Below are 10,972 nucleotides of genomic sequence, written 5' to 3' on the forward strand. Positions count from 1 at the left end.
AAAATGTAAAGCATGCAAATAGCAACTATCTTAACATTCTCTTTTTATTCGTTGCTATTCAACTTCATTCCGCATGAGGTGTGCAGATTGCATGAGTCGCTTCTTCCGTTCCTTCATTGCAGTTCAACTTCACTCCTTCAAGGAAATTATCGGAAGTTACAACATTTTTATCGGAAGCAACGATGAGAGATCACTTGCTATGAAGGTAACTTTCTCCTTTTCGTCAGTGTTGTTTGAATTCGTTATGCTTGTGGTGTGGAGATTGCATGAGTCACTTCTTCTGATCCTTCATTCCAATTCAACTTTGCTCCTTCGACGATGTTATCAGACATTACAACATTTTGATCGGAAGCAACTTCGAGAGCCTGCTCGCTATGAAGGTAAGTACTTTCTCCCTTTCCTCATTGTTATTCAGCTTCATTCTATAGGAGTGTGGAGATTGCAAGAGCCACTTCTTCGGCTCCTTCATTGCAGTTCCACTTCGCTCCTTCGACGATGAGGCGTCTAGGGTTTGCTTTTTATATTCTCTTTCTCGTCGTTGCTGTTCAACTTCGCTCCACAGACGACATTCCCTTCCAATTGGATTAGAAGTTACAACATTTTGATTTGAGACAATGAAGTTTGCTCATTGTGAATCATGGCCAAATCCCATAAATACGCTAAACTACATGATACCAGGTTAAAACGGGTGTCATTTTTGGGTTTCCAGGTCAACCCGAACCAGACCTGGAAATCGTAACGGGTCGAAAATCAGGACCGGATGAAATTTTTGAGTCGGGTTTTTGGGTCGTGGCAAGTTTTGACAACCCACTACAAGAAAATAGGTAATTAGTGACCAACAAAATTGGTCACTAAAAATGTTAATTTCGACGCTAAAGCAAATAAAACCAAAAAATATTTGGGTCGCTGATTTGTTGCAGTAGCCTCGTCGCTGAGGCTTTTAGCGACCCAAAAAATTTTTAGGTTGCTAAATTAGCGACCACTAATTAGTATTGGTCGCTAAAATTGGACATATTAGTGACCATTTTTTTGGACACTAATAAATATTTATTTGGATGTTATTTAATAATTTTAATAATTAATTTTATTTATTACATTTTCCCTTTAGCGACCAAAATAAAAATTAGCCGCAAAATGATCAACCTAATAAATCACATGCCCCTATAATTCCATGAAGTTTTGACATATATTTTTAGATATAAAAGTTATGATATTTAGTAAAAAAAAATATTATCCAATTATTATTCCTTGGCTATAACAATTAAGATAAATCCATTACTCCTTTATATTGCAACTAGTTAGATAAATTTCATAATAAAGAAACAAAACATTTTATTAACTTGAGGTAACAATAATAAAAAACATAAATCACTAATTCACTACAAGAAAATGTGTCAATAACGACAAAAAAATAGAGGCAAAAAGAAATTGGTCGCTATAGATATCTTTTAGAGACCAAAAATAAGTAAGGCCTCTAAATAATAAGGAAATTTGATATTAGCCACAAAAATAAAATTGGCTGCTATTTTTGTCGCTAAAAGTCTAGATAATTTTTTTTACAAATATATACATTTCATTTTTGTAACTAATTATTCTTTTCAATTCTGTATAGTAATACTATTTTTGAAATTCAAATTAATAAATAAAATGATAAGTTCAATTTAATAGAAATAATGAATTCAATTTAATATTTATATTTTTCTGATGATAAATCTAATAATTTATTGATGAAATAAATTACAATATATATTATATAAATTTTATTTATTTAAATAAAATTTTACAGCAAAACCTACTCTCGCGATCGTCTCACGTACGCGAACGTCTCGTTTTCGCTATTACCATTTGCCCTACCTCTTTAGCAGCGGCCTCAAACTTGAATCGCTAACTGTAATTGCCTCCACCTTTAGTGGCCACGACCTCTCTCATTTGGGTGTTGATATGAGTTTCTTCACTCACAATTCTTCGGACAATCCCGCAAACTTGTCTCCCTCGATTTTTCCTTCTCAAGTTATCCCTATTACCCTTCTTCTTCTTTTCATTTCAAAATTTTATGATCTTCTTTATCTTATGCTTGCCTTTCATTTTTATGATATCATTCAACGTTGTTGATTGTTATAGTTGTTTTAAGAGGTTAGGGTTGATTTTCAATGGTTGAGTAAAAAAGATCAAATGGTTGCTTCTATGTTGATTTTTACTCTCCTCTCACTATTTTGCATTTAGTATTTTTTTTCTTTTTTACTCAGTCCCTGCTAAATTTTCTCAGAGGCCAGTGATAGCTTGCTAGGTGTTTGTATTTTAGGACTTACGAGAATATTTTACCTCTGCATATTTATGTTTTTCTTTCTCATATCTTTTCCCAACTCTGTTAACTCTTTATTTTCTTATCTTTTCTAGACGTGAGTAGTCTTTCTTACTGAAATTCCCTCATGGGTCCTGCTGACAGCCATGAATCCTTTGTGTTATTGGACTGTTGGAGTATTAAATATCATAGTTTTTTTTTTTTTGAATTAGCATTGTAGTTGAATTTTCCTTAAGCATAATTGTATTTAATAGTGAATTTTCTTCAATGATTTCTCATCTTACTTATTTACATGATAGCAAATATTTTATTTAGTATTGTTAGGTAATCAACTATCTTGACAAGATAATTGTCAGATGCTGATTAGTGGTTGTAATAGCCATAGCACTTTGGTTGGATCCTTTTGATATGATTCACTAATGTGTTAAGTTATACTGATATATTAATTTATGTTAATTTGTGTTGACTGAACCCACAAGTGCATTGTTTCCTTGTGGAACTCTATTTACTCAATTTTATTTCCAAGAATAAACAATGTGCTTATTTTGGCCTTTTCTTATTAGAAAATAATGTCTAATTATTTCATACTTTTTTGTGTAATGATATTTGTGGCTAAATAAGAGCAAAAATAGAGGGACAATGCATTGTTTAAGAGAAACTACACATACAATTTTTCGGCTTTACTTGCATAACGTGATTCTATAGGCTCACTCTTTTATTCAAATCATGGTGGAATATATGATCTAATTGTTGCAGACTAGAATATACGCGGCGATAGAGTTTTAATCATTTATCTTAGCGTTATATGGATATCAAGCTCACACGTAGAGAACACAAGATTTTTTACGTGGAAAACCCTTGAAAGGGGAAAAACCATGGGGCCTAGCCCAGTTGAAAAGATTTCACTAGAACTTGAGTTGGTTATAATGGGCTGACTCATCTTTGAGGATGATCAGATTACAAGTAGCAATTATACAAAAAAAATCCAGGTGTCAAGAGATGATCTGACAGTGCTTCGGGCCTCAGAGGATGGTCTGACAAAAAGTCGGGCCTTAGATGAGGACCTGGCAGAGATAAGGGCCTCGGGTGGAGGTATGAAGAAGATGAGGGCATCTGACGGTAGTCTAACAAAGGTGAAGGCCTTAAGTGGTGGTCCGGAAGAACAATGGTGTTAGACGATGGTTTGGTGGAGCACAGGGCGTCAGGTGGTGGTCCGACGGAGCAACGGTGTTAAGCGGTGCCCCAGCAGAGCACAAGGCGTCAGATGGTGGTACGGTGGAGAAATGGTGTTAGGTGGTGGTTTGGCAAAGCACAGGGTGTCAGGTGGTGGTCCGGCGGAGCGATGGTGTTTGGTGGTGGTCCGGCGGAGCACAGGGTGTCAGGCGGTGGTCCGGCGGAGCAATGGCGTTAGACGGTGGTTTGGCGGAGCACAAGGTGTCAGGTGGTGGTCCGACGGAGTGAAGGCGTTCGGAGGTGGTTCGGCGGAGCACAGGGAGTCAGTTGGTGGTGCGGCGGAGCAACAGCATTAGGCGGTGATTCGACGAAGCACAGGGCTTCAGGTGGTGGTTCAGCGGAGCAACGGTGTTAGGCGCTGGTTCGACGGAGCACAGGGCATCAGATGGTGGTTCGGCGGAGCAATGTTGTTGGGATGTGGTCCGGCAAAGCACAGGGCGTCAGGTGGTGGTCCGGTGGAGCAACAGTGTTAATAGTGGTCTGACGGATGTCCGACGTTGGTGGAGCAATGGTGGTTCGGCGAAACTCCGGCGGTGGTCCGGCGAATCTCCGGCGGTGGTAGAGGAGGCTAGGAAGCAAGATCGATCTTTGATCTCTCTCTTTTTTACTTAGGCTCAGGGGGTGATTTTTAAGAGGAGAGGGAGCTCTATTTATAGATTTTGGGAATGACATACCCCGTAAATAGATGGAGGATCAAGGGTAAGTTGGGAGTGGTTGGATGGACAGCCGATCTTGAATCCCTTGATCATGAATCGTTTGATGGACATTTGAATGTGTTAGTGATGTTGAAATTCAGTTATCTTGGGCTCGTTAGATTTGGCTCATCGAGCCGCTTGATTCGAGTATAAGTTCGTTAAGTTTGGAAACCATTTGGTAATCCAAATTGGGGTTTAAAACTTCCAATAGTGCTACGGGTCCATTATTTGGACTGATTTGGGCTCGGATTGGGTCAAATTTGGTGTCGTTGGATTTGTATTTCCGAGATGCTTAGTTTGAATGTAAGTTTACTGAAATCGGAGATCGGATGATCCTGATTTTAATTTTGAAAGTTTCTAACTTGATTTTGCTTTGAGATTCATGCCCGATCAAGATTATTTTTGGACGATGTATCAGTTACCCCATATTTTCAGACGTCGAAGCTCCAGGAGTCCAAAAATATGCATTATAATCGGTGGAAATTTTTTTGCGTGTTTTGAAACTTGAATGTAGTCTGATCATGGGCGTAGAGGAGAGTCTCGAATCACTTTAAAAGTGCAAAAATTGAGTCTGGAACGTCAAAAAACGGTTCCGAAGACCCAAAAAATATTCGATTTGACCTTTCTGGGCCCGAAATTGGGCCAAAATATATTATGTAACTTATAATTTAAATAAAAAAATATGTATAATTATATCAATTCTTCCTTAGTGGATGAGTAGTAAACCTTTTGTCATCCATGCCTAAGGTCTCGAATCCAGGGGAAGGCAAGGATTTTTTGTGGTGATGATGTGGCAGTGACATATAGGACGGATCGATGATGTGGCAGTGGCATGTAGGACGGATCCATGATGTGCCACCCATAACCTGTTGGTTCGTGGCTAACATGGCCACGTCACAGATCATGGTTGACATGGCACCCATGACCTGTTAGGTCATGACTGACGTAGCCACGACATACAGGATCATGGGTGACATGGCCATGACACGCAGATCGTAGCTGATGTGTCACAAATGATCTGTTGGGTCATGGCTGAAGTAGCAGTGCCATGCAGGATGGATCGATGATGTGGTAATGCCACACATGATGAATGGTGACATGGCGTATATATACAGGTTGGATTGATGATGTGGAGCTGATGTGGCTGATGACATGGCACCCAAAATTTTTTTTTAGGACTACAATGCCTCTAACTCCCCTATAAATAGACCCCCCTGGGCCTTATTCCTTGCACCTTCTTCTACTCTTCTCTTATCTCATTAGAGGCCTTCCTCTGCCCTTGGACGATTGGTATCCATTGTCCAACAGCAGGGCCTCTCTTTGCGAGAAAGAGTTTTCTTCCTCTCCCTTATGCGCTCTTGCTGTACGGGAGGCTTCCCCTCGCCCTTGGATAATTGATATCCATTGTCCAACAGCAGGGCCCCTTCCTATACTGGAGTAATATCAAGTGACCACTTTCCTTTGAGAGATTCCACGGTCAAGGAAAATCCTGCCGTTCTGCCTGATAGTGGGCGGAGGCCTGACAAAGGAGCTAGGGTAGATGATCTGGCATCCACCATCACTAGTGATTCTTTGATTATTCTTCACAAGAAGTTTCACTTCCCAAATGACGTGGTGGCGGTGGCCCCTAAGAGGTCCTATCTTGCTTGCACTCCTACTTCCAGGTACTTGACCATCTGTGAGACCCATTTGCGATCAAGGCTGCGCTTTTTGCCTCCTACTGAGCTGATCAAAATTTTGATGCATTGTGGGATGTCTCTATCCCAATTTATGTATAGAGGCATGTCGATGATGATCAGGATGATTGCATTATTCAGGGATCGAGGGGCCGTTATGACACCTGAGTGTCTTTCCCGGATGGGCCGATATACCAGTGACACACAGGGGCGCATTACTTTCAGATACAAATAGTTGGACATGCATACCCGGGATCCCGCAAAGAGTTTGGCCAATATATTTTTCTTTGTGAAATTAGAAAATTAGAAGGTGAATTAAATGTTTAGGACCTATTAAATTGGCTACTCGTACTAGAAAATTAGAAGGTGAAATAAAGGTCAAAGTGGGGAACTCTTCCCCTCTTAACCATTAATGGATTCCTTAATTTTTTGGAATTGTAGAGGACCTAGGAATAGAAAGGCTTCTCTATATTTAAAAGAGGTGGTGAGGGATTATAATGCGTTTTTTGTGGGTTTATTAGAAACAAAGTTGGAGTCCTTTGATAACAGAGATGTTATTTCCTTAATTGGCAATGGGTAGGATTTTCTACATGTCCCTTCCATTGGTCTATCAGGTGGTATTGTAGTTTTATGAGAAAAGAACATTGCTTCCTTCAAAATGCTGGAATTATCTTCTCAGTTTATTATTGGTTAATTGGAAGTCCCTAATAAAGGGAAATGGAGAGTGACAACCATTTATGGGAGCACAGATGCTTGCAAAAGAAGGAATTTGTGGGAAAATTTGAGTAATTATTCCAAGACTGATGTGTATTTGATTTTGGGAGGAGACTTCGACTGTTTACTCTCAAGAGATGATAAGAGGGGAGGTAGAAGGTTTTATCTATCTTTGGGCTCTAAAGAGATGAAACAATTCATAATTTGCAATGATCTTTATGAAGTTGGCTTTGTTGGACCAAGGATTACTTGGTGTAACAACAAAAATGGTGGTGATCGCATCATGGAAAGGCTGAACAGATGTTTTGTTAATCATGCGGGTTTAAATTTATCTCAACATTTGTTGGTTAAGCATTTGTCTAGAGTGGCCTCAGACCACTATGCGATCATGATAAAGCTTTTTCAGAATTTTCCTGCAGCTAAGAGAAGTATGAAGTTCAAAGATATTTGGGCATCATTTCCAGCTTCTGTTGCAGTTGTAAAGAAAGTCTGGAATTCAAATTATCAGGGAAATTCACCTCAAATTCTAAATGCTAAACTGCAGAGAACTCTCAGATCCATGTACTTTTGTAATAGAGAGAAGCATAAAAGTTTGACACAGCTAAAAGAAAAATTAAATAAGGAAATTCTGGAGATTCAAAATAAAGAAGCAGAGGAAGGAAATATTATTGCGGAAGAAATTTAGCTTCTCAGTGCAAGATCAACGAGTTGAATTCAACGTTGGCCCGTCTGAACACGTGGTGGCATCCACGGGCAAAGGTGAAGTGGATTACTGAAGGTGACTATAATACAAGATTCTTTCAGTCTTATGCCAATGCTAGAAGAAATCAAAATTTTATCATGTGCATCAAGAATAAAGATGGAATTCTGGAGGATGAGCGAGATAAAATTTACGAGACTTTGCTGGATTTCTTCAAACATGAATGGCACTAAAGGAAATGCTATTTGGATGGATGGCCAGAGGCTTGGAGTTCAATTTCTGAAGAAGACTTCAATCTTCTAAGTAAAGATTTTTCTTTAAAAGAAGTGGAATTGGTGATTGAGCAAATAGGTGGCTTCACAGCTCCTAGAAGTGATGGAATAACTTACTCTTTTATTAAGAGTTACTGGAAGATTATGCAGTCTGATTTCTGGAGTGCTCTGCAGCATTTTTTTTCTTACAGTTGACATGAATAAGTCCTAGAAGGAGACACTTATTCTACTAATCCCGAAAGTTAGCAACCCTTCTACTCCCTCAAACAATAGACCAATCAGCTTATGTACCACAATTTACAAAATAGCAGCTAAAGTTTTGGTAAATAGGATGTCTTCCATCATTCCAAAACTCATTTCTAAGGAGCAAGTTGCGTTTATCTCAGGCAGATCCTTATATGATCATGCTCTCTTGGCTCAAGAAATTTTCCACAAGTTCAGGTACTCTAAATCTTGCAAAGGTTTAGTCTCTTTTAAAATAGATATGGAACAAGCTTATGATTCCATGGATTGGCAAACTTTGAATAAAGTTTTAAATATTTGTGCTTTTCCTACTTGCTTCTTTAATTTGATTATGGAATGCGTTTGTGATCCTTCCTTCACTTTATTAATTAATGGCAATCAAACTACTCTGATTGAAGCTAGAAGCGGGTTTAAACAAGGTCATCCCTTATCTCCATTCCTTTACATTCTATGTTCTCAATTATTGTCCAATGTTCTTAAGAGGACTGACGACATTGCTATTCAAGTTAGCTCCAATGGGCCTAAGATTTCTCATCTGCTCTATGCAGATGAAATCTTATTTTTTTCTGAAGCAAATAAGAAGAATGCTAAGGATATTAAATCTATTCTAAATAGATTTTGTGGTTGGACGGGTCAATTGATCAATAAAGATAAATCTATTATCTTGTTTGGGAGGTCAGTAAAGAGAAGAAAGAAGAGAGCAATATCTCATATTATGGGATTTAAGGTAGTTAATGAATTTAACTACCTTGGCATAAAGATTGCATTGAGAAGATTGGTGAATTTGGATTTCCAATTCATCATTGATAAAGTGCTGAAGATGTTAAACACTTGGGGTAGGAAATATATCTCTTTGGCGGGTAGAATCACTCTGGTTAAATTGGTACTGCTCTCTTACCCAACCTTCCATTATACTCTTTCTTTAATTCCAAAGAGTTTATTATATGAGATAGAGAAGCATTGTAGAAGTTTTTTATGGAATAAAAGTGATGGAGGATATGGTCTTCATTATGTGGATTGGAACACTATGTGTCAGCCGATCAATATGGGTGGTTGTGGCTTACCTTAATGTTAAAAAAAGATTAGTCCACTAAGAGCTAAATTAGCTTGGAATTACATTCAAAATAAAGATTCTTTGCTTGATAGTATTCTTTATCCGAAGTATGGTGACTTTTGGAACTATAATGGTGGTAGGAAAAATTACTCGCCAGCTTGGAAATTGATTTTGGATGGTTGGAAAGCTCTTAAACCCGTTGTCAGGTGGATCATTGCTACATGTGATTCTATTGATATCTATGATGATATCTGGATAATGGATAAACAGATTAATAAGTGGTCAACTTTCATTGTTCTAAAAGAAATTGATGAAGACAATGCAACTGTCAATAAGCTCATCTCTGAAGGCAGTTGGAATACTCTTGAGCTGGAAAGAAGATGCGGTAGTGACCTTGTGAAGTTTATTTGTAACATCAAAATCTATTCTGAACTGACAGAGGATCGGATTGAGTTGGTTAAAAATGTTTCTGGAAAATCCATATCTGGCTTGGCTTCTTTGACAATGGTAGACTCTACCCCGATTCATGTTTACTGGAAATGGATTAGAAAAACTAAACTCAATGCTAGAGTTGAAAATTTTTGGTGGAGAATGTTTAATAACTCTATACCAACTTGTAAATATCTTTCCTATATAAGATTGCAAACTGGAAGTCTCTGTCCTAGAGGCTGTAATGAAGATGAAGATTTACATCATATTTCTAACAGCTGCATTATGATTAATGAAGTATTCAGTAACTTAAATAACTAGAGATTTAATATTAAGAGCTGCTAATCTTTCTAAGATAGATGTAATTGGGTGGAGAAAAAGAGCTTTTTCATGATCAATAATTTTTGTAGCACAATTTATCTCTTTTGGAAAGATAGGTGCGGACTGGTATGTGGTAAAACAGAGAAAAGCTCCAAGTTTGTTGCAACTGAAGCAATTGGGTATGCTACTACTTCTTTAAGCTGTAATCCTCAGAATTCAGGCCGGTTGGGTGTCAATCAACAAGTATTGTTGGATAATTCTTGGCATCCTCCTCCACCTGATTGAATTAAATTCAATCTAGATGCTTCTTTGCTTTGCTCTTACAAAGGAGGCGTAGGAGGTGTGTGCCGAGATCAAAAAGGCATATTGTTGTTAGCCTTTGGGAAATCGTGTGTTCATTGGGACATAGCTCAATTGAAGTTATTAGCCATTAAAACTATCAATGAAGTAATCAAAGAGTGGATGCTTGAGTATAAAGGTATTATCATCGAAGGTGATAATATAAACATCATTAATTTCATCCATAAGAAGATCAAAGGTGGATTGCAACGTACGGAAGATCTTTCTTTTACTAAAAGCTTTAACTATGTCATTTGTAATTGGATTAATCGTGATAGTAATAAGTTAGCAGATTTTTGTGCTAACTATGCTATTTTTTCTTCTTTTGTTTGGGAATATGTAAACTTGAATAAGATTCCTCCTAAATTTTTTAAAATGTTAAAGGAGGAATCGGTAGGATGCTTTCTCTAGTTCTTTTTTAATAAAATTGCATTTTATGCTTTCTTCAAAAAAAAAAAAAAAAAAAGAAGGTTGAGGAACTTTATTGGTATGGGTTACATATACATATATAATCAAAATGAGCTATAATGTCAGAATATGAATATGCAGGTTCCAGCCTATTCCAACTTCAGATATTAAGCTAAGTTTAGTTTGAGTCATATAGGCCTTAAGTTTTATAAGTTTGGGCACAAGCTGCTTCATTAATTGATTTAATAAGTGAGTTCAGCTAAAGAGTGTGAGGACATGAATTGATTTGTGATTAGGCTGCATGAGTATGAGGCATTGCTTAAACCTTGGTGAAAATTTTAGCATTTTGTGGACTTAGAACAACTCTCTCCAGTGGTAAATAAGATTAGAGTGAAATATCTTAGATAGTTTGGTTATAGAAAAATATTCAGTGTCCTTAATATTACACACTCAAAATTAATATTATTTCACGCACATACATCATTGAACACTTAGTTGCATTTGTAAGATTGATTTAGTTTTTTACAAGCTTGCACCAGATGGTGCAAAATAATATTTACAATGCTTGAAAACTGCAATATTAGCA

The sequence above is a fragment of the Dendrobium catenatum genome, unplaced genomic scaffold, assembly GCF_001605985.2.
Source record: "Dendrobium catenatum unplaced genomic scaffold, ASM160598v2 fragScaff_scaffold_1497, whole genome shotgun sequence".
In the NCBI taxonomy this organism is placed as follows: Eukaryota; Viridiplantae; Streptophyta; class Magnoliopsida; order Asparagales; family Orchidaceae; genus Dendrobium; species Dendrobium catenatum.